Source organism: Schistocerca cancellata, chromosome 8 (assembly GCF_023864275.1).
Source record: "Schistocerca cancellata isolate TAMUIC-IGC-003103 chromosome 8, iqSchCanc2.1, whole genome shotgun sequence".
In the NCBI taxonomy this organism is placed as follows: Eukaryota; Metazoa; Arthropoda; class Insecta; order Orthoptera; family Acrididae; genus Schistocerca; species Schistocerca cancellata.
The window spans coordinates 66,856,914-66,882,135 of NC_064633.1; positions in this window are offsets into that span (position 1 = coordinate 66,856,914).

Here is a 25,222-nt window from a genome sequence, read left to right on the forward strand (position 1 = left end):
ACCACATTTTTTAAATGTGACTACGCCTATTCAAGCTTAGTTTTATTTCTAGACCATGTCCTCGTAGACATATTATAGAATCAGGTTTATCTTCTGATGAAGGCTCAATTAGTTGGGCTGAAACCTAGGTAAAGGTTGGGTTCATTACCGCAATCGAGGCTGATAGTTTCTTATATATTAGATTATCACGATCGCTGGCTGGGCTGCAGTGTTAAAGTACCAGAAAATCAGAGACAGTGAAACAAAACACACTACCTAAAGCAATTAAAAGATCGCCTTTCCGAAACCCCGTAGTTACCTCCCAGTGAGACGCAAGTTTGAAATTTGCCTCGAAGATCCGCACGGCTATCCCCTGTAATGGCGAAAACACGTCGTGCACTGCGACGTCACCCTCGGCCACAACGATGCTCTAAACAGAACAGCAAGCACATGCGAAAAAAATGAACATAAAAACATGTATTGTGTGGTAACATGTTTCGGTCAGTTTTTGATCATCTTCAGATCTCATATTGAAATATGAACATAGAATGTATTTAGAGGTATGTCTGAGAATAGTAGTAACACACAAAATGTATCATATATAATAAATTTTAAAAGACGAAATTATAATGATGTTGATAGGCTGTGGCAATGAATGGAGCTGGTGTTATAACTTCACGAACGTCAGCTCTTAAGGAGAACAATGTAGCTGTTTCTTATACAGGGTGTACATAATGTCCGAGAACACTCTCAATTATTTATTGCACAAGAAATAAACATTGTACACAAGTCATACATACTGCATTTTGAAGAGAAACTCTGAAAGTTCTCTTTTACATTACAAAGTTCACGGGATGCACGACGCACGGATTTCTTTGGACTCTCGTACGCCCTCCACATTCATTTCACTCACACTGGGACATCCGCTTCTCTTTGCCGGGCACAAGCAACCCGTCGTAACGAATTTGTTGTGCCAGTGGTAAATGCCTTCCTTGTTGGTGGTTTCTTACCGTACTTGATTCTAAACATCCGTTGAACAGCTGTAGTACACTTGTTTTTGTCGAACTCCAACTCACAGAAAGCTCGCTCCGCACCTGAACTCACCATGTTTGCGACTAGCGCTGACTATCGGCAAATCACCAAACTACGTTGTGGTGGTATACAAGAAAGAAAACTTTCAGGGTTACTCTTCAAAATGACATATGTATGATACCTGTACAACGTTCGGTTCTTGTGCAATAAATAATTGAAAGTGTTCCCGGACTATGTACACGGTGTATATGCGATGCTCCGCCCACTGCGTACCGAATTACATCGGCGGTATCCGGTCAGGCATACAAGACATAAAACAGTTTATTACGATAAGGTAAACACCAAATGGTTACACAAAATTTAAAAACACATGAAGAAACAGGTACGTTACATTTTGTAGTAACTGCTACAAACAACATTTCGTCAATCTGTGTACGGAATATTTATAGAAGATATAACCAATCATAATCGGCTGTGAGAAAACCTACAGCTATCTGTGGAGTTTGTTGCAGACTCGCAGGCTGTATGGCAGCAGAGATGGTGGTTAAGCGACGCTAATGGGGACGGCGTGATCGTATCGATATATGTCACCCAGCAGAAGAGGATCTCAGAGCTGAGATGCGGCTGGATGTTAAATACGCACTGGCAAGCAGGTCGACATGCATAAATGCATGCCAGAGAAGTTACTACTCGAGTGATGCCGTTATTTACCGACGAAGCGGCGTGGAGGCGTCGATGTGTACTTTTCGACAGGAGGCGACTTCAGAGTTGCAGTAGCGACTAGTTGTTACAAAATACTGGCATGCAAGTAAGACGACTGTCGTAATATGTTTTAGACCCACAGCTGACAGTGACTAAGTAACCAACAAGACAACAAGTAAAGTAGGGTACATAATACCCAAAGCACGAGAAATCTCAAAAATTGCTGTTGGGCTATTGTTTGATAAGTGAGACTGTACATGTTAAAACTTATTTGATTATATACAACACGTCCTTCTTTCGCATCTTTTGGAACCAAATACTCATGATGATACACGTATTTTGGAGAGGAAGAGCCCGAACCTCCAATGGACTACAGATACAGAACTTGTTCCTTCTCAGATGGCACAAACGCCAACACATGTACACACTCTGATGCAACCGTCCTCTCAGGTTTAGTAGCGTTCCTTGTAATGTTATAAAAATTATCTTCTACCAATTCTAACAGCCAAACACCTGAAGTATGCCAAGCCATAATATTCAGTAGATTGAAGTGTCCTTAGAGAAATAACAACAGAAGCTTGAATCGAGAATATGGTAGGCTATCACGACACCTTCGTATTCCTAAACAGTGCAAACCTATATGGGAACAGGGAGCCTCTAGAATTTTAAATAAGCCACAGTATCGTGCTGTTACGTGTAATACATTGCTATGCTGTGAGTTTGCAATTCCTAAATTGCGTGGCGCTGATGAATAGCAGTCATATATTTGTGCAGTAGAATTAATGTCGTATCTTAATGCACCTCGCTCACTGAGTGGCATGACAAGTAAATTTATAAACTTCTGCAAACCACGGTAACAGAGGTCCAGAAAAGAGTTCCCGGTAAAACTCTAAGAGCTGCACTTGGAGGTCTGCACATTTGTCTATGGCCAGTAACGGAGGGACTTCACTTATCAAACTGCCAAGGGATATAGCTTCAAAAATGCTGTTACTAAAGTTAAAAAATAATGATCAGTTTTGCTTTGCTTGGTCTCTTCTGGCCTGCGAGAATAATTTTAATAAAAATGCATACCAAGCTGAAAAATACGAAATGTACAATGTTTCTACGCATTAGAAACATCATGGACTAGAGTATCCATTGAAATTTCAGGATATTGGTAATTTAGAGAAGCAAAATCTGCGTATATCTATGCACGTGTATACCCTCTCCACTTCTCCGAATTCGGTGATCTGAGGCATAAACATCAGCATTACTGCAGGATAAAGAGCGTGTCGTACTTGCTTCAGCCCAGTGATCGTGTGCGGTGTATTTTCCGTAGATGCCCGAACGCGTTTTACACAACAGAGCGTCAGTAAAACTATTCTACAAAAGCTCCAGCTTGTCTAGATACACCTACTGAGGATAATAAATCCTAAAATTTAAGAATTTTCTGATCTAGGAACGAGTGATATTTGCTATGTAGGCTTTCTTCTCGTGTGTATGAACTTTTATTGTACTTGTACATATGCTTACTCAAGGAAAAGAAACAGTTGTCTTATGTAAGAATTTACATCTTCCACATATACTCTTACAACAATTTTCTGCTACTATACAGAGAGAGTTAAAAGTATTTTAATTTCGAAATCGTACTCCACCTATATATAAGCTGAACTTTCAGTATCAACAAGAGTATTTCAGATAGATGTCGGTGTATCCAGAGCGATATCACAAACAAAATCTGCTAGATATAATAGCAGTCTGAGTCACAGTGTTCATATCACATCACTGTTCCAGTTTTATTACCTGACGAAATGAAATCATAATTTACAGGAGCTGAAGGAAAATAATAACAGATACTTTATGATGAATTTCTATTCTCTAAATATGTCTCATCATTACTCTTGCGTCGACCATTGCCAAACACTGATCTTTATGACTACTGAAACATATCTCCTGTTTTCTGAGTGACGGGCAGTCGCGAGATTGCATGTTAACTACACTCCTGGAAATGGAAAAAAGAACACATTGACACCGGTGTCCGGTGTGTCAGACCCACCATACTTGCTCCGGACACTGCGAGAGGGCTGTACAAGCAATGATCACACGCACGGCACAGCGGACACACCAGGAACCGCGGTGTTGGCCGTCGAATGGTGCTAGCTGCGCAGCATTTGTGCACCGCCGCCGTCAGTGTCAGCCAGTTTGCCGTGGCATACGGAGCTCCATCGCAGTCTTTAACACTGGTAGCATGCCGCGACAGCGTGGACGTGAACCGTATGTGCAGTTGACGGACTTTGAGCGAGGGCGTATAGTGGGCATGCGGGAGGCCGGGTGGACGTACCGCCGAATTGCTCAACACGTGGGGCGTGAGGTCTCCACAGTACATCGATGTTGTCGCCAGTGGCCGGCGGAAAGTGCACGTGCCCGTCGACCTGGGACCGGACCGCAGCGACGCACGGATGCACGCCAAGACCGTAGGATCCTACGCAGTGCCGTAGGGGACCGCACCGCCACTTCCCAGCAAATTAGGGACACTGTTGCTCCTGGGGTATCGGCGAGGACCATTTGCAACTGTCTCCATGAAGCTGGGCTACGGTCCCGCACACCGTTAGGCCGTCTTCCGCTCACGCCCCAACATCGTGCAGCCCGCCTCCAGTGGTGTCGCGACATGCGTGAATGGATGGACGAATGGAGACGTGTCGTCTTCAGCGATGAGAGTCGCTTCTGCCTTGGTGCCAATGATGGTCGTATGCGTGTTTGGCACCGTGCAGGTGAACGCCACAATCAGGACTGCATACGACCGAGGCACACAGGGCCAACACCCGGCATCATGGTGTGGGGAGCGATCTCCTACACTGGCCGTACACCACTGGTGATCGTCGAGGGGACACTGAATAGTGCACGGTACATCCAAACCGTCATCGAACCCATCGTTCTGCCATTCCTAGACCGGCAAGGGAACTTGCTGTTCCAACAGGACAATGCACGTCCGCATGTATCCCGTGCCACCCAACGTGCTCTAGAAGGTGTAAGTCAACTACCCTGGTCAGCAAGATCTCCGGATCTGTCCCCCATTGAGCATGTTTGGGACTGGATGAAGCGTCGTCTCACGCGGTCTGCACGTCCAGCACGAACGCTGGTACAACTGAGGCGCCAGGTGGAAATGGCATGGCAAGCCGTTCCACAGGACTACATCCAGCATCTCTACGATCGTCTCCATGGGAGAATAGCAGCCTGCATTGCTGCGAAAGGTGGATATACACTGTACTAGTGCCGACATTGTGCATGCTCTGTTGCCTGTGTCTATGTGCCTGTGGTTCTGTCAGTGTGATCATGTGATATATCTGACCCCAGGAATGTGTCAATAAAGTTTCCCCTTCCTGGGACAATGAATTCACGGTGTTCTTATTTCAATTTCCAGGAGTGTATTTTGATAGTATCTGCACCTAATAGAGATGATTTCTTTCTCATCACTCAATACCATAATGTAATCTAAAATTCTGCGCAACTCCCACAGCGTGATTCTCGCAGTAACTAGTTGCACTACGTCCATCCTCCACTAGTGATAAACTGACAACCAAGTGTTTGTCTTTTGCATCTTCTCTGGAAGACTTGATTACTGCATCCTGTGCTATAGTGAGAGAAACCTAAGCCACAAAATGCTTGCCATCTACGGAAATAGCAATGGTTGTCTTAAGACAAAACTATTTACATCGTTTTAAGTGCTTGTAGGGCTATAAATGCCATCTTCATTCTAAAAGAATGACGAAGATAACAGTTAATCTTTTAATATAGTTTTTCTCTCTTACCTGAATAGTGTTTGCGGGTCACGTCTTATTCCACATGTTTACCCAGAACAAAACATTCTGTTAACTTTATGCTAACTGTCAGAGGTAACCCTTATATACATTCAAAGACTTGGAATTTGTTGGGAGTTGGAAGATATTTAAACCTTGCGGCGTGTGTTGAAACTGCTTTCGAAAGCTTCCCGCACAAATACTATGCAAACGATAACCTTCGGATGTATTTTCACCCTCTTTCCATTCCCAACATCACCATTTCGTGCTGTCACATTCAGTCACATAGGTAAGGCAAGACATCTTAAGAGCTTGAAGTGCCATAGACTTAGTTATGGGAGGAGGCAGATGTGCTTATGTCCGCAACGGAATCATACTTTCATATAATTCTGCAAGGTCACGAGGCACCCTCTTCTAGTTGTAGCTAAGTTGTTATGGTTTGGGGTAAGCTGTTAGAGTTTTGAGGAAATTTTTAACAGTTTTGAAGTATCTAATTAAAATTTTGAGTTGAAGATTATATGGCAACTGTTATAAAATGATTACATATGGGGTAATTTATTACATTATGTTACAAATTGTCACAGTCAGTATCAGATGGACGTTAGTATATGTTATTCAATGTGAAGATACTGTGAAAAATTATAGAAAGAATACGAACAAATGCATTACGCGAAATGAATCATATACTAAAGTGTCGAAAGAAGTAATGGCTGGTTCTTCACTGAGAAAGGTCTCTAATAAATGCGGAACAAATTTCACGAAACAACGGAAAGTTTGAAGAAAAGTAAAAGCTCTCAATAACGCTAATCCAGCCATGCTCAGTGGTGGACATGACAACAGCACCAACATCGATATTCGTTATATGAAAATGAAGAATCTATCTATGGAATATAATTATTGCAACTATCCTAACGTGATTGTGAATCATTTATGACTACTGATGGATTCAGTAAGTGTTGGAAAATATATATGAGATCATTCTAATAAATTCAGAGCTTCAAGAAAAACGTATTTTTGGGTAGTGTAGCTTATACTGTTTTGCAGTTTCACTAAGGGCGCAAAAGTGTCCAATCCCGGTATTGTCAGGCAGCATCGGCAGGAGTTGTGAAATCTCACGTAGATTACACATGCCATGACTCGATTGGTGGAGAGTGTTCAACAGTTGCTCAGCGCTACATTTTGCACGATACTGCTCCGTTGTTTCCGTGCAAATTATCGTGACTTCGTGTATCAACATGAAAAATGTCTCACAGCCATAACACGTGGATGAAATTACGGGTCTTGGAATCACGGAGCAGAATGAAAAATGGTTCAAGTGGGTCTGAGCACTATGGGACTTAACTGCTGGGGTCATCAGTCCCCTAGAACTTAGAACTACTTAAACCTAACTAACCTAAGGACATCACACACATCCATGCACGACGCAGGATTCGAACCTGTAGCGGCTCCAGACTGTAGCGCCTAGAACCACTCGGCCACTCCGGCCGGCGGAGCAGAATGAAGCTTGGAGCTCTACGCTAGACGAAGTTGTGAAATTTCGATTAAAATACATGCCTGGGGTTTAACTCAACGCCTCAGGGTTCTGAAGCTTAGAGGATGTGGCACAACTGAAGATAGCTTTATACGTAGGCTTCGATTGAATTACTTACAGTACGTGGCCCATTTGAATATAGGTACATACCTAGATTTCGATTAAATTACTACAGTACGTGACACAATTGGATATAGCTTTATACGTAGGCCTCAATTATACGTGCCGAGGGTTGAGCTCTGGGGGCTCCAGAACTCAACCCTCTAACGGCAAGCTTGGGTTTGGATGCGACCCCAGCGAGTCTGTTTTGTTTATAACTCCCCACTCCCTTTTCTGAGCGCTGTGGTTCCAGATACCCTACCAGCCAGACGTCCCGAGAACGCCGAGGAGGCCACGTCAGTCTGGTGAGTGACCTGCAGCTACCCTCTCTATCTGAAACCTACATTACCCGCGCTCGGGTTGTATCCGAACCCACCTTACTGTTTACGTCACACTTATTAGTTTCTTTTGTGGGGAGGATTCAACCCCATATAGAGGTTTACATTGCATCTAAGTTTTGTTTTCTCTCCTAGTATCTTACTGAAATGGCGCATCGACTCCTTAGAACTCCTCAGGAGATATACAACGAGTTTCTCCGACAAGAGGCTGAGTCAGAGGATGGCGACAATATCGATGCAGAAAACTGTTCAGAATCTACGTATTACATTATGTGTACAAAGACATTTATTGTTGCTAACTTTATATTTCGAAACTGCTGACACTATAATTATTTTCTACAAGTAGTGAGAGATGTTTCTCATTTAGTTCCTATATTTAGAATTTCTAAAGCACTCAAGTTCCTAGTTGATGACTGAATCTATTGATTTTTACTATGTTTCTATAATTTTATAGAGAATATTTCTATTAAGGTATTTTTTTGTAATCAAGTTCCTATTTTTTCCAATGTTGTTGTTGTGGTCTTCAGTCCTGAGACTGGTTTGATGCAGCTCTCCACGCCACTCTATCCTGTGCAAGCTTCTTCATCTCCCAGTATCTACTGCAACCTACACCCTTCTGAATCTGCTTAGTGTATTCATCTCTTGGTCTCCCTCTACGATTTTTACCCTCCACACTGCCCTCCAATGCTAAATTTGTGATCCCTTGATGCCTCAAAACATGTCCTACCAACCGATCCCTTCTTCTTGTCAAGTTGTGCCACAAAGTTCTCTTCTCCCCAATCCTATTCACTACCTCCTCATTAGTTACGTGATCTACCCACTTTTTCCAAAGTACTTTATATTCTTACTTATTGACTATAAAAATAAAAAAAACTTGTTATAACAAATATTATATGTGTTTCATTGATAATAAAACTTTATGCCATTATTCATTTTTTATTTTACCCGGAAAAATCTATATTTGGAGGGTGGGGTCTGATCCAACCCCACCTTACCGTTTATGTCAGGAAACGTCACCTTACCGTTAGAGGGTTAAGCGTTGTTATGAAATAGACTTGGGTAGTCGTGGGACGACTGAGCTGTTGACAACCGTAGATTGGGAAATATCTTTTATGACCACGGTTGAAAAGGGCGTTAGTGAAGCTTGGAAGTGGGTGTTTATGCAGCTGTCGGTATCAAATGGCTGGTGATGATGATGTTATTGGTTACGAATTTCCAGTGCAGTGTGTAATTAATTGTTTGGTAGGTTCTTTCGTAACAATGTTCTTGTGCGTGCGCCCCTCGGACACGCGCTAGACAAGCTCTCATGCAGACGCTAGGTGGAAGAGTGTGGATAAGTTTTGTCGCCCAGTTTCTGCCCCGCAGCGCGGAGACGCGCTACTTGTGGTGCCGCCCCGTGACGTGCCCGCAGCGTTCGCGCCGGCGTTTACTTCCGCCGGCCGGCCGATACCGGCCCGGAAGCGCCTGCCCTGATTTACCGTACCACGGAACGCCCCCAAACTAATCTCTCCCTCTCTCCCCGAGTCGCCACGGAACTCCACCCCGCCTCCCCCTCCCCCCTCTTTCCCCGCCCCGCGCCCTAGACCCCCGGTCTGTCGTAACACCCACTTCCCTTCGCCATCGCCGTATGCATATGCAACAAATGTGAAATAAATTTTCGCTTCGCAATCTACGCGGATGTCCCTCAACACTTGCAAATTTATGCGCATTCTAAATTACCGCTCGAATAATTAGCCCGGCGTGTACTGGGTCGTAAGATAAAACGGCCCGCGCTCTCGAGCAGGTGTCGCTGCGACGCGCGCCGCCGTCACCAGCCTGGCAGACCGAGCGCCGTTCGCGGCGGCGGGCGTCCAGTCGCCTGCAGAGCTTCTGGCGCGACAAGTGCGGCGCGGCGCGGCGCGGCGCGGCGCGGCGCGGCGCGGCGCCGGTCTCACGCCTTACGTACAGCGGTTAGCGCCGAGTGGCCACCAGAGCCGAACAGTCTGCGGATCTGCATTTGGAACCATGCGTGACACGTATTTGATTTTCTTATTTTTAATTTAATATTCTTTCTTTGGGCAGAAAATACCGTACAGCCAAAGTACTTACAAAAGTGACATGTTAACATAATTGCAATTTTTACAGTTTCTGTTGTTGTGGTCTTCAGTCCACAGACTGGTTTAATGCAGCTCTCTAGGCTACTCTATCCTGTCAAAGCCTCTTCATCTCCGAGTAACTACTGCAACCCACATTGTAAGACGTCGTGGTCTCCTGACCTTCATTGCTTACGTATTCCGCCCTCACAATCATATTCCGCATATCAAGACGCTTCATTCGAACCCAAACTCGATAAGATGAAGACAATGTTGTATGAATTCATGTAAACGATATGCGATTAACAAGTAAGCGCACCGTGGTTGAAATACTCGAGGCTGGCGTACACACACACATTCTAGACACGACGGTCACAGAAGCATTTAGTTTGAGAGAGAAACCGCACAACGGGACGCCGGTCCCTTTAGAGGACGACCCAGCCTATGTCGGTCGGTGACCGCCCGTGTAGCGGACAGCGTGGGCCCGAGTGAAAGGGGGGAACGACCCCGTGTTCAGTTTAAAAGCAAATTCCGCTACATTGTGTGCGAGTGGCCAGCCTACGCATTCTTTACACATAGCACGCAGTTTCAGAGATTTTCACACAGAGACAGCAAACGCCAAACGCCAATGCTACAGGTTCCCAGATTGGTCGCCTTGAACAAAACGTTATTCTCCCGTTTTAGAAGAGCAATGCTGAGTGGCAGACGATATTTCTGATGCCTTGAGCTGAAGGAATAATGGAAGAGACCGAAAGATATACCCCTTCACGTCTGGCGTGGAGAGGCGCCGTTCCATTGTCGCTCTTGGAGCGAGGAACAAGTCTCTCCTCAGTACTTCACTGGGAGAGCACCTCTGTCGAGAGCGAATCAAAGGGCGACTCTATATTGAGTCCTTGCGATTAAGCGTTGTTCACTGTGTTGGCCAACACACTTATTGTGCAGTGTGAACGGACATAGTTAAATGCCTGTGAGCGAATTTTGAATAGCATCACGGTGGACTGGTTATCTTTCCGGTGTACCATGCCAATAGTTAGACTAGGGGCGAATAGGAATCCTTGACTTCATCAAGGCATAGGGAGAGTTTGATTGGCGAAGGTCAATCCAGGTAGAACGAGAGTTATCTTGTCAGCAGCAAGCGGCGCAGACAGCAGTCATCGCAGCTTACGGTATTGTGCGCTACAGCTATTGCGAGCCCCCATATTTCCTCCACAACAGTACACTTCACTGCATTTCACATGCGACAGCCTCCACTGTACCTAGCAACATTCTAAAGGATAATTATTCAAGTTGAGTAGGCGCGCCTCTCAGCCATTCTGCCAAGTCAACAGCCATCTTAAACTTTGCATAGAAGTTTCATTAGCGAATCCTATCCATGAGAGGTAACTTCACATTCGAAAAAGAACCAGGATATAACTAGTTCAATTCATAACTAAAAGTGCCATTGTGATTTCTCAGAAATTTTGCAAAATAATTAATAACTTTCGTTAGTTTCATGTTTTTCTTACACTAACTAGCACTACTTCAGTACCCAAGTATCCCAATAGTTACGTAAGAAATTTTGTGAATTTTTGTGTCATTTCCTTACAGCGGACGACTCCAGAAGATATTTATTGCTGAAAGTTTTTCAGACATTTCTCTTTAGAACGTTAGGAGCGTCTGTCTGACTTCTGTAGTAGTGTGGGGGTGGAAATTGCATCTTGCAGGAGCCACAGGGTAAAGGGTACATCTCAGATTAATCCGTTGTGCAAAATAACAGATCAACCCCACACCCCAGAATATCCTTCTGAATCCTCTTAATCTATTCATCTCTTGGTCTCCCTCTACAATTTTTACCCTCCACGCTGCCCTCCAATACTAAATTGGTGATCCCTTGAAGCCTCAGAACGTGTCCGACCAACCGATCCCTTCAGGTTGTACCACAAATTCTTCTTCTCCCCAATTCTATTCAGTACATATTCATTATTTACGTGCTCTACCATCTAATCTTCAGCATTTTCTTTTTTGTTGCATCACATTTCGAAAGCTTCTATTCTCTTCCTGTCTAAACTAATTATCGTCCATGTTTCACTTCCATAAAAATACTTTCAGAAACGATTTCCTGACACTTAAATCTATACTCTTCTTCAGAAAAGCTTTCTTTGCCATTGCCAGTCTACATTTTATATTCTCTCTACTTCGGCCATCATCAGTTATTTTACTTCCCAAATAGCAAAATTCATCTACTACTTTAAGTGTCTCATTTCCTAATCCAATTCCCCCAGCATCACCTGATTACATTCCATTATCCACGTTTTGTTTTTGTTGAGGACAGAATTATAGAGTCATCGGCAAACCTCAAAGTTTTTATTTCTTCTCCATGGATTTTAATTCCTACTCCGATTTTTTCTTTTGTTTCCTTTACTGCTTGCTCAATATACAAATTGAGTAACATCGGGGATAGGCTACAACCCTGTCTCACTCCCTTCCAACCGCTTCCCTTTCATGCCCCTCGACTCTTATAACTGCCATCTTGTTTCCGCACAAATTGTAAATAGCCTTTCGCTCCCTGTATTTTACCCCTGCCAACTTCAGAATTTGAAACAGAGTATTCCACTCAATATTGCCAAAAGCTTTCTCTAAGTCTACAAATGCTAGATACGTAGCTTTGCCTTTCCTTAATCTACCTTCTAACATAAGTCGTAGGGTTAGTATTACCTCTCGTATTCCAATATTTCTACGGAATCCAAGCTGGTCTTCTCAGAGCTCGGCTTCTACCAGTTTTTCCATTCGTCTGTAAAGGATTCGTGTTAGTATTTTGCAGCCGTGAATTATTAAACTGATAGTTCAGTAATTTTCACTCCTGTCCACACCCGATTTTTTGGGATTGGAATTATTGTATTCTTCTTCACGTCTGAGGGTATTTCGGCTGTCTCATACATTTTGCTCACCAGATGGTAATGTTTTGTCAGGACTGGCTCTCCCGAGGCTGTCAGTAGTTCTAATGGAATGTTGTCTACTCCCGGGGCCTTGTTTCGACTTAGGTTTTTCAGTGCTCTGTCAAATTCTTCACGCAATATCGTATGTTCCATTTCCGTAATATTGCCCTCAAGTACAGCACCCTTGTATAGATCCTCTATTTATTGCTCCAGCTTTCCCTTCTTTGCTTAGGACTCTTTTTTTCAACTGAGCCCTTAAGGTGTGTTTCATTTTCCTGTAGGCAGTCTCTGTCTTACCCGGAGTAATACATGCTTCCACATCCTTACGTTTGTCCCCTAGTAGCCATCCCTACTTAACCATTTTCCACTTACTGTCGATCTCATTTTAGAGGTTTCTTTTCGGTTTTACCTCCTTCATTTACTGCATTTTTCTATTTTCTCCTTTCTTCAATTCAATATCTCTTCTGTTACCCATGGATTTCTACTAGCCCTCGTATTTTTACCTACTTCATCCTCTGCTGGCTTCACTATTTCATCTCTCAATGCTACCCATTCTTCTTCTATTGTATCTCTTTCCCTGTTCTTGTCAATCGTCCCCTAATCCTCTCTCTGAAACTCTCTACAGTCCCTGGTTCTTTCAGTTAATCCAGATCCCTGCTCCTTAAATTCCTACCTTTGCGCAGTTTCTTCAGTTTTAAACTACAGTTGATAACCAACAAGTTGTGATCGGAGTCTACATCTGCCCCTCGTAATGCCTTACAGTCTAAAACCTGGTTCCGAAGTTTCTGTTTTACCATCATATAATCTATCTGAAATGTTCCAGTCACTCGAGGCCTCTTCCACGTATACAACCTTCTTTCATGATTTTTAAACGAAGTGTTAGCTATGATTAAGTTTGGTCTGCATAAAATTCTATCAGGTGGCTTCCTCCGACATTCCTTAACTCCATTCCACATTAACCTACTACTTTTCCTTCTCTTCCTTTCCATACTATCGAATTCGAGTACCCCATGATTATTAAATTTTCGTCTGCCTTACCTATCTGAATAAATTATTTTATTGCATCATACACTTGTTCAATCTCTTCGTCATCTGCGAAGCTAGTTGGTATGTAAACTTGTACTACTGTGGTAGGCGTGGGCTTCGTGTCTACGTTTGCTACAATAATGCGTTCACTATGCTTTTCGTAGTAGCTCATCAGGGCTCCTACTTCTTTTATTCACTATTAAACCTATTCCTGCATTACCCCTATTTGATTTTGTAGTTGTAACTCAGTATTTACCTGACCAAAAGTCCTGTTCCTCCTGCCACCGAACTTCACTTATTCCCACTGTATCTAACTTTAACCTATCCATTTCCCTTTTTAAATTTTCTAACCTACCTGCCCAATTAAGGGGTCTGCCATTCCACGCTCCGATCCGTAGACAACAGTCTTGTTTCTCCTGATAACGACGTCCTCCTGAGTAGTCCCCGCCCGGAGTTCCGAATGGGGGACTATTCTACCTCCGGAATATTTTACCCAAGAGAACGTGATAATCATTTAACCACACAATAAAGCTGCATGCACTAGCTGAAGATTACGGCTGTAGTTTCCCCTTGCTTTCAGCCGTTCGCAGTACCGGCACAGCAAGGCCGTTTTGGTTAGTTTTACAAGGCCAGATCAGTCAATCATCCAGACTGTCGCCCCTGCAACTACTGGAAAGGCTGCTGCCCCTCTTCAGGAACCACGCGTTTGTCTGACCTATCAACAGATACCCCTCCGTTGTGGTTACACCTACGGTACGGCTATCTGTGTCGTTGAGGCACGCAAGCCTCCCCACCAGCGGCGAGGTTTGCGGTTCATTGGTGCGGGAGGGAGGGGGGGGGAGGAGTTACTGTAGTAGAATAAAAATAGTTCGACATAGGTTGTTAACGTAAAACAAAAACACTGTAAGACGAACACCATACAGCCCATGGTAGTCACAACAGCGCCCAATTAACATTAGTGCAATTTTCACAATTGAACAATGATAAGAACATCAAGTACAGAGATAAAATCGTGACATAAATGAAAAACACAAAATTACGAAGAAAGTCTCGAACTGAGCTGGTTTCATAGCAGAATGAAATCCATAGCAACTTACCGTTGGAAGCTGGACAACGGCGTCATTGTATGATTTGCCTGTCCGTGCTCGTAACTGCCGAGACCAGGCGGAGCCGAAGATGAACGTTCATCAGACATTTTAGAACATGGTACACACATTTCATTCGCCACCTGTACTACCAAGGAGTTAAAAACATCAGTCAGTCTCGTTTGCAGGTTGTCTATACAGGGTGTTACAAAAAGGTACGGCCAAACTTTCAGGAAACATTCCTCACACACCAATAAAGAAAAGACGTTATGTGGACACGTGTCCGGAAACGTTTACTTTCCATGTTAAAGCTCATTTTAGTTTGTTCTTCCACCTACGCTCAATGGAGCACGTTATCATGATTTCATACGGGATACTCCACCTGTGCTGCTAGAACATGTGCCTTTACGAGTACGACACAACATGTGGTTCATGCACGATGGAGCTCCTGCACATTTTAGTCGAAGTGTTCCTACGCTTCTCAACAACAGATTCGGTGACCGATGGATTGGTAGAGGCGGACCAATTCCATGGCCTCCACGCTCTCCTGACCTCAACCCTCTTGACTTTCATTTATGGGGGCATTTGAAAGCTCTTGTCCACGCAACCCCGATACCAAATGTAGAGACCCTTCGTGCTCGTATTGTGGACGGCTGTGATACAATACGCCATTCTCCAGGGCCGCATCAGCGCACCAGGGATACATGCGACGGAGGGTGGATGCATGTATCCTCGCTAACAGAGGACATTTTGAACATTTCCTGTGACAAAGTGTTTGAAGTCACGCTGGTACGTTCCGTTGCTTGTGTTCCCATTTCATGATTAATGTGATTTGAAGAGAAGTAATAAAATGAGCTCTAATATGGAAAGTAAGCGTTTCCGGACACATGTCCACATCACATATTTTCTTTCTTTGTGTGTGAGGAATGTTTCCTGAAAGTTTGGCCGTACCTTTTTGTAACACCCTGTATAACGACTGCTAGAGGTCGCAACATTCTGATTTTCAGTATTTCATACAATTATTACCCGAATTTAAAAATTTAAAATTTCGTCATTATGTCATCATTAAGAGATATAACCATACGTTAAAGATTTAACAGAATAAGCCACGTATTAAAGTAAGGAACTGTGTATATTCCTTGAGGTAATGTAACACACACACGCTCACACACACACACACACATACACACACACACACACACACACACACATACACACACACACACACAAGCGCGCGCCGCACAAATTACCCAGATTGTATTTCAGAGGAATAGCACTTAGCGACTTTCAGCAAACTTTACACATAATTTCAAACCTTTTCAAAACTTCTCCTCGGTGGCACCCTCCAAAAAATAATGAAAGGAGGAAAGTTCATCACTTTCTACATTTTCGCTGTCCACGTAGTAAGACTTCAGCATCAGGAATGACATTTTAATCTACGAGGGTGAGTCAAATGAAAACCTTAAAATTTTCTTAATATTATTTATTGTGCAGAAGTGGCACAAAGCTGTATCACTTTTCAACATAATCTCCCCCACGCTCAACGCAAGTCCTCCAGCGCTTACAAAGTGCATAAATTCCTCTAGAAAAAAATTCCTTTTGGTAGTCCGCGCAACCACTCATTCACCGCATGGTGTACCTCTTCATCAGAACGGAACTTCTTTCCTCCCACTGCGTGTTTGAGTGGTCCAAACATATGGAAATCACTTGGGGAAAGGTCTGGTGAGCATGGTGGATGAGGAAGACACTCAAAATACAGCTCTGTGATTGTTGCAACTGTTGTACGGGCAGTGTGGGGCCCTGCATTGTCATGTTGCAGAAGGACACCTGCTGAGAGCAATCCACGTCGCTTTGATTCGATTGCAGGCCGCAGATGATTTTTTAGGAGATCTGTGTATGATGCACTGGTGACAGTGGACCCTCTAGGCATGTAATGCTCCAAAATGACGCCGTTTTCGTCCCAAACGAGAGTCAGCATAACCTTCCCTGCTGATGGTTCTGTTAGAAACGTCTTTGGTTTTGGTGATGAGGAATGGCGCCATTCCTTGCTCGCTCTCTCTTCGTTTCCGGTTGGTATAAGTGAACCGAGGTTTCGTCCCCAGTAACGATTCTTGCAAGGAAGCCATCACCTTCTCGTTCAAAGCGCCGAAGAAGTTCTTCACAAGCATCAACACGTCGTTCTCTCATGCCAGGAGTCAGCTGCCGTGGCACCCATCTTGCAGACACTTTGTGAAACTAGAGCACATCATGCACAATGTGGTGTGTTGACCTATGACTAATCTGAAAACATGCTGCACTGTCATTCAGTGTCGCTCGGCGGTTTTCCTTCACTATGGCTTTAACTTCTGCAATGTTCTGTGAAGTCAGAACTCGTTGTGCCTGACCTGGACGAGGAGCATCTTCCACTGAAGTCACACCATTTGCTAACTTCCTACTCCATTCGTAGACTTGCTGCTGTGACAAACATGCATCATCGTACTGAATCTTCATTCGTCGATGAATTTCAATAAGTTTCACACATTCACTACTCAAAAACCGAATAACGGAACGCTGTTCTTCCCTTGTGCAAGTCGCAAGTGGGGCGGCCATCTTTATACTGATACTGCGACGGTATGTGTGAATCTGCACTATGCTGCCACCTACAAGCCATTCTGCACGCTGTTTGTAGCACGCCTACCATCTTACAGGATAACGGCGCGAAATTTCGATTTGTTGTTACAAATTACTTATTTACTACTCACTCTAAATGCAACACATTTCCCTCATACTGTATCCACATCGATCACTGAATGTGAAACGTCCCCTTAGAACAATTATACATGACTGTGCTTAAACTGACACACAATATTTTTAGCGCAACGCAATCTGACTTTCAATAATCCCTACAAGAGAATGGCCCTGACTAAATTAACCTATACCTTTCACAAATCACTTACCTCACAAAAATATTCGCTACTCGAACTACTGCAATACAGCGAGCGCCACTACTGCCAGCTAAATAAAAGATTCAAACTACTGAAGGCACTAACGACTGATAGGCATAGTTAGCAAATGAAAGATTTCAATAGAGAACAAACAATGTATTTACCTCAATAGTGTTCAAAAGTCATCATGTATATAGCAGTTCATGATATCCAGTATCACAAATTTCAAAACTCCGCCATTTCTCTCCCCACATCCACCACTGCTGGCGGCTCACCTCCAACTGCGCAACGCTATGCGCTGTTAACATCCAGCTGCCCAACACTACAATAGCCAACAACAATGCAAACCAGCCACAGACTGCACACAGCACAGCCAGTGATTTTCATACAGAGCACTACGTAATGTTGCCAATAAGAAAACATAAACAGCCTACTTACAAATGTACCAGCAAAATTGTATGATTGTGCGACACATAATTCAGGAGATCTAACGTCATTAGCTTGAGATGTGTGAAAAGCTTAGTTCTCTTAAAACGGAGGTGAATAATTCCGAGAAAATACTCATATATTCGCACGAAATTATATTTTTTCCTTGCAATTTGAATACAATGCTTTTGTAACTCAGTTTTGCTATGGTTACGCATGAAATAAACGGTTTGATACTAGCTACAATTTGTCAAAAGGCAACGTGACAATAATTAAGACTTTGCGAATTACACTATAAAGGTTTGACATGCTTAATAGGGGGTGGGTTTACTGGTATCCTTAAAACCCTATGGGTCCCATAGGGCAGGAACATTTTTGGAGAGAGCCCAGTGCACTGTACGCGTAGCCAATATCAAAGCGAGATAGCCACCTATCTTGCATAAAACACCACGTGTTCGCTTTTTGAGCTGAGACTGTAACATTACAATTGAACTTATTTGCACCGTTTTCACACATTTAAATGGCTCTGAGCACTATGGGACTTAACTTCTATGGTCATCAGTCCCCTAGAACTTAGAACTACTTAAACCTAACTAACCTAAGGACAGCACACAACACCCAGCCGTTACGAGGCAGAGAAAATCCCTGACCCCGCCGGGAATCGAACCCGGGAACCCGGGCGTGGGAAGCGAGAACGCTACCGCACGACCACGAGATGCGGGCTTTCACACATTTACTTACGACTAACAGCATGCTGAATAATTGCTTACCTGCTCGTCTAGCGTAACGCGCAGCACGCTAGTACACCAGACAGACGGGCGAGTCGGACCCGGATCGAATTCCCAGCGCGGATTAACGACCGTGGGCTGTTTCACCTGTCAGCCTGAGCGTGGCTCTTAGGCGGTCTCCCGAGTTTGTTAAGATAAATGCTGGGCCGGTCCACAAATTTCGCCCCACAGAATACGACACACACAGTCTAAATACGATTACAAAGATCGCACGAGTCACAAACAGAAGAGGCACTCTGCTCTCCTCGATTAGGTTACTGTGACGACTGTGGCGTCTGGAACATACGGCCACCATGTTAAATAATGAAATACAGTTTTCGAAATCCTGAAAGAGCGATCCCCGCACTAGTTAGTGTTAAACGTAGGGGAAAGGATCACGGTGAATAATTGTTGCTGCTACGGAAGCAAACAAAATACGTGAAAGCAGGTAAAGTTGATTTTCAAATGGTTCAAATGGCTCTGAGCACTATGGGACTTAACTTCTGAGGTCATCAGTCCCCTAGAACTTAGAACTACTTAAACCTAACTAACCTTAGGACATCACACATAGCCATGCCGGAGGCAGGATTCGAACCTGCGACCGTAGCGGTCGCGCCGTTCCAAGCTATAGCGCCCAGAACCGCTCGGCTATCCCGGCCGGCTTAATTTTCATAGATAAGAACTACAGAATTTCCAATTAATGTCATCGTACTAATAAGACGCATTTTATGCGTTGAAAAATGTCGTGAACAGTAAAGAGTTAAATAAGAATTTTATTACAGTGACAGAAGACGGAACATAGCTTACATTATTTGTACAACTGCGACTGCGGCAAAGAGACGTAAAAAACATTCTATAACTGTTTTATGTTATTGTGGCTGTACCCTGTTGTGATGTTCTGGCTGGATGAGATGGTGGAATGATAGGTGGGTGGCCGGTTTCATCTCACTACGATACAAAATGCCCACGTTGTTAAAATACGCCTTATTACAGGAACCAGGTGAGTACTTAACTTCAGCAGTGTCCAGTCTGAAATTCTGTGGTTAACAGCAATCAACTAACAGTAGTAATTCTTGAACATTGTCCGCGTCCGTATCACTACATGCAATGACTAGCGTTTCCTCACAGCTAGCTAAGGTGCGAGGCGGCGTCCATCACAGACTAGAGCACAGTGGGACGTACTGAAGTGCAATCCAATCTCAGTCCCGATGCGACGTACTGAGACTGAGAGAATGAACGATAGAGACAGCCCGGTCGTCGGCAGCGACCTATAAGCGCGCTGCCCATGGGGTGTTATCGGCCCTTGGCCTGGGAGCGTGTCTTGGTCTTCTCTTGCCATAGGTGCTCCTAGTTAAGCGCCCGCTGTACAATACTTCCTAGTGCTGACCGGTGTGCCGGCGACGGCGTGCGCGATCATATATGTGACACCACGACTATTAGTGAGGCATGCGCTGCATAATTTAATGCTGTTAGTCAATCCGCTGAATATATACACATTTCGAGCAAATTTCACCTGCAGGTAAGACTCATGTATGACAGTGTGAATCTTTGCCTTCGGGTTACACAGATCTAACCAGTGTGCTTACTTTAAAGCAGCCGGAATAGGAAAGTGGTACTAGTAGTTATGTTAGAATGGTATACAGCGTGTTTCGAAATTCCCCTTACAGACTTCTAGGACTTGTAGAGGGGAGTGGGTACATGATATTTTGGATAGGATCCCCTGTCCGGAAACGTTATCTTTTTCGTTATACGGCGGTTTCAGTTCAGATGTGTAACGCATCCACGTCTACCGAGGGAATGAGAAAAGTGTCAGAATTGCCTGTCGTGGTATGCACTACGGTAGACAGGATGACGAGTATTACGTCAGGTCACGTGACGTCACTTACCTTCTGCTGGGCAGCACGGTGGCGCACCCTCACTTCTCACGTGCGCTACGGACGCATCTCAACAGACGGTGTAGTGGAAGATAGGCCGAGGTTGTCCAACCGCGTGGCCACCGCGATCGCTGTATTTAACTCCTACGGACTAAATCTTGTGGAATAGTACGCTAATTTACGAGACTTTAGAGAGAGAGAGAGAGAGAGCAAGATTTCTGGCCGCTGCACTAGAAACCGTAGAGACACCAGATGGCTTGGAGACTGTGCACCAGATCATGCTTCGTAGGTAGCATTTCCGTGACAACGTCGGTGGTCGCCACATCGAGCCGCCGTTGTAATTCATCGGTACTGTTCTGTACATACAGTATGCTGGGTTCTTTTTTGTTTTGGAATAACCTAAACACGTAACGTCTAACAATTAATACAAAACATGTGCTTAAATAACAGATGGATGTTTCGTTATGTTTCCTTTCGAATTGTTACCTAATAATTGTACTGCGTCAAGCCTAATTCATCTCCTCAAGCGGAAGTGGATGAATTAAAAATCTGATCTGAAACTGTCGGACTTGGCGTCCTGTTCAAAATATTATGTACTCACTCCCTTATGGTCGAAGTAGAGAGAATATAAAATGTAGACTGGCAATGGCAAGGAAAGCATTTCTGAAGAAGAGAAATTTGTTAACATCGAGTATAGATTTAAGTGTCAGGAAGTCGTTTCTGAAAGTGTTTGTATGGAGTGTATCCCTGTATGGAAGTGAAACATGGACGATAAATATTTTGCACAAGAAGAGAATAGAATCTTTCGAAATGTGGTGCTACAGAAGAATGCTGAAGATTACATGGGTAGATCACATAACTAATGAGGAAGTATTGAATAGGATTGGGGAGAAGTTTGTGGCACAACGACTAGAAGAAGGGATCGGTTGGTGGAACATGTTCTGAGGCATCAAGGGATCACCACTTTAGTATTGGAGGGCAGCGTGGAGGGTAAAAATCGTAGAGGGAGACCAAGAGATGAATACACTAAGCAGATTCAGAAGGATGTAGATTGCAGTAGGTACTGGGAGATGAAGAAACTTGCACAGGATAGAGTAGCATGGAGAGCTACATCAAACCAGTCTCTGGACTGAAGACCACAACAACAACAACACTCCTTATGTACTCATTCCCCTCTACAAATCCAACATGTTTGTAACGGGAATTTCCGACACATCCTGTATACAGTTAGTAACTTAGTTCCTGAAAAATTAATGAAGATTAAACACATGGCTCTGGAAAAGAAAACTGGAAGAATTTTACCCCTAAAAATAGTTCATTGTGTGATAAACCGCTATCTGCAAGTCGTAGCTCCAAACTCGATGTTTTTCTCAGAACACTTTCGCTTTGGCTCGCTAAGCCAACAGAAAAAAAATGACACCAGAGCTGTGACACTTGTTGCAAGCGAGTGAAGTATCCTCCCGTTGTTCTATTCAAAACTTTAAGCCAAGATCATTCTAGATGTCAAATGGAAATTGTTAAGATGCAAATGAACCACGCGTACAAATTCCACTTTACTTTTGAACGATGTCTGTCTGTACTAGCGATGTAATTACATTCCAAAATTTGCAGGCCGTCTGCGGGCAAACCATTCTCACGTGACAGCTGGAAGCGACGTGCATTGGCAACAAAAATTCCGATCTGTGCATCTGAATGCACGCTTCACAGCTGTTCCTATTCTATGTTTGGTCCTAATGATGAGAACGTTTTTTTTTTTTTTAAGGAATCCTTTAGTTTCTGGAGCACACTTTGTACAGTATCAATTCCAACCCTTTTGAGATAGGGGTCCATAGTAAATCTCTGATTCGGGTATTACCTGATTCAAGGATTTCATTTCTTTTGAGTCTCTCCTGACAGGCGACGTCTTTGAAGGTAGAGGCGTACCGGGTGGCCAGCAGAGTGGAGCTAGTGGATTGGTTCTTCCATACTTCTTCCATATTCCGCGTAGCGTGTTGTGGTCAGAGCGTAGCATGCCGGCGAAGGGGCTACAGGTTGTCTCATAACGGTTGGTTTGCGCCGTGACCCGTGACCATTTACAAAACAACCTTGCGTTAAGCAACAGCTGGTTGCAGCACATTCCAAACAAGTGCTGACAGTGAGAACAGAGGATGAGAAAGGATTCTGCTTCTGAGACTGACTGACAGGAAGGTGCGAATGTTTAGACGTGGCATGTAGTTATCGTAGAATCGACAAGTCTGCTGGAAGCCGTCCTGTGTGCAGAAGAGAAGGCATCAGTCTCTGGGACGAAGACAACATTAAAAATTTTCTAAATAGCTCAGTTTGGGAATTAGTCATGAGCGGAGAAGTTAGAACTGTTAGCAGAGGTTCAAATGGCTCTGAGCACTATGGGACTTAACTTCTAAGGTCATCAGTCCCCTAGAACTTAGAACTACTTAAACCTAACTAACCTAAGGACATCACACACATCCATGCCCGAGGCAGGATTCGAACCTGCGACCGTAGCGGTCGCGCGGTTCCAGACTGTAGCGCCTTTAACCGCTTGGCCACCACGGCCGGCGTTAGCAGAGGATGAAGTCGGCAAACTTTGTTTGTACCATTACCATTCACGGTTTTTCGGCTAAAGCAACTCGCCCTTTCCTTTGCTCTAGTTAAGTTATTGTGCTTTACATCAAAACATCAAAAAATTGTCTGCATAGAAAATTTTAGTGTGGTTTCACCTGTTTTGTATTCGGTATTGTGTTTGTGTTTTCATTTGTTTATCTTATGGCTTGGGAGTATTGTCAGCCTTGTGAAAGCATTGTCGTACTCACGTGTCTTTCTGGAAGCAAATTTCCGACTTCAACCTCTGCCAAAAACAACGAAAAAAACCAGTCTAGTTCGGAACATGTAAGAAAGAGGAATTAAGACAATAAGTAAACTGATAACCAGATTCAAAAGAAAAAAACCTTTTTAAAGTTTCTTGTGCAAATAATAAGAATAATAATAATTATTATTATTATTAGCCTTATTGGCTCCATACTCAGGGAATGACGTACAGGGATCGGATGCAGGAATCCCGCAACGCCGCTCATGACAAAGCCCTATTGGAGGTGAATTGCCGTTGTCTTCCTCTAACCTGTTGTGAAGTCCTAAGAGTGTGTCTGTATCGTTTGGACGACTGTGGTGACTGCTTGTATTGTGTAGTGTTAGGTTTGAGCTACAGGGTGGCGCAGGGAAATTTCGAAATAACGTCATTTCCATGAATAAATTCATAAAACTAGTAATTTATTAACGAAAGTGAATGTATTCAGTATGCCATTGTTCAGTATGTCTTTACAATCAAAATGTCCAAAAGTATCTCTTTACTTTTTAAAGATGACATCGGAAAGATGTGCTCCCATTCGGCATTCACACTCTAACAGCCTGTTATGAAAACTCTGGAATGCGCGGTGTAGCAAATCTTTGGGAATGGCAGTGATTTCGCTTTCAATGTTCTCCTTCAGTTCATGGATTGTTGCAGGACGTGTACGGTACACCTTGCCTTTAAGATATCCCCACAGGAAGAAGTCGCACACACTAAGATCAGGGGATCTCGCAGGCCATGCAATGTCACCGTTACGTGAAATAATGCGTCTTCCAAACAATTGACGAACTGCTGCCATCGATTGTCGTGGCTCCGTCCTGCTGAAACCACACGTTTTCGACGTTAAGATTAAGCTCGTACAGTCTCGGTGTAAAGAATGTTTGAAGCATTTCAACATATCGAGCGGATGTTACAGTCACTGCACTACCATCCTCACGTTCAAAAAAACAAGGGCCGATAACACCATGACATGATACAGCACACCGTATTGTGACCTTGGCGCTATCTAGTGGTCGCTGGTGAAACTCACAAGGATTGTCTTGTGCCCAATAACAAAATTTTTTTTTTGTTCACGAATCTGTTCAGGTGGAAATGGGCTTCGTCTGATATCCATAAGTTACCAGGAAAATTCGCGTCCTCGTTGATTTTAGCCAATATCTGGCTACTAAACTCCATACGTGACGCTGGGTCTCGTTCATGTAAGTGTTGCACAATCTGCAACTTATAGGGATGGAAGTCTAATGCGTGCAGTATTCTTTGTAAGCTTCGTCGCTTAATCCCTAGCGAAGATGCATGCTGTCGAACGGAGCGGCGAGGACTTCTCTCGATTGCAGCTCTAGCAGCTGCAATGTTCTCTGGGGTACGTACCGTTGGAATGCCACCTGGAGGTTTCTTTTCCAAGGCAGATCCTGTTTCTTCAAAATACCGCACCCGCGTTGTAATCACATGCGCAGATGGGACACGTCCATGACGTCCAAGCTGGTAACGCTGTCGAAATGTTCTCTGCGCGGCAGTCGCACTATCACCATTTTTGTAAAACGCTCTCACAGCTACTGCACGTTCCGCACCAGTCCAATTCTCCACGATTACTAAATGGCAATGCGTTCACATCAATTGTGCAAAGTTTCGAACATCTGCCGGCGTTACAGTGCTGCCAACTGTAACGTTCAAAATTTCCCGTTCCCCTGCACCACCCTGTATGTGGATGAAGGGAAGGGAAGGGAGAGGGTGAAACCCCGCGCCGGCAGATGGCATCGTCCTCTCCAAAAGCACGGAGGGGGCCGCCGACCTTAACGTCGCTCTCCAATGGACGGTTGACGACCAACAGTGTCAC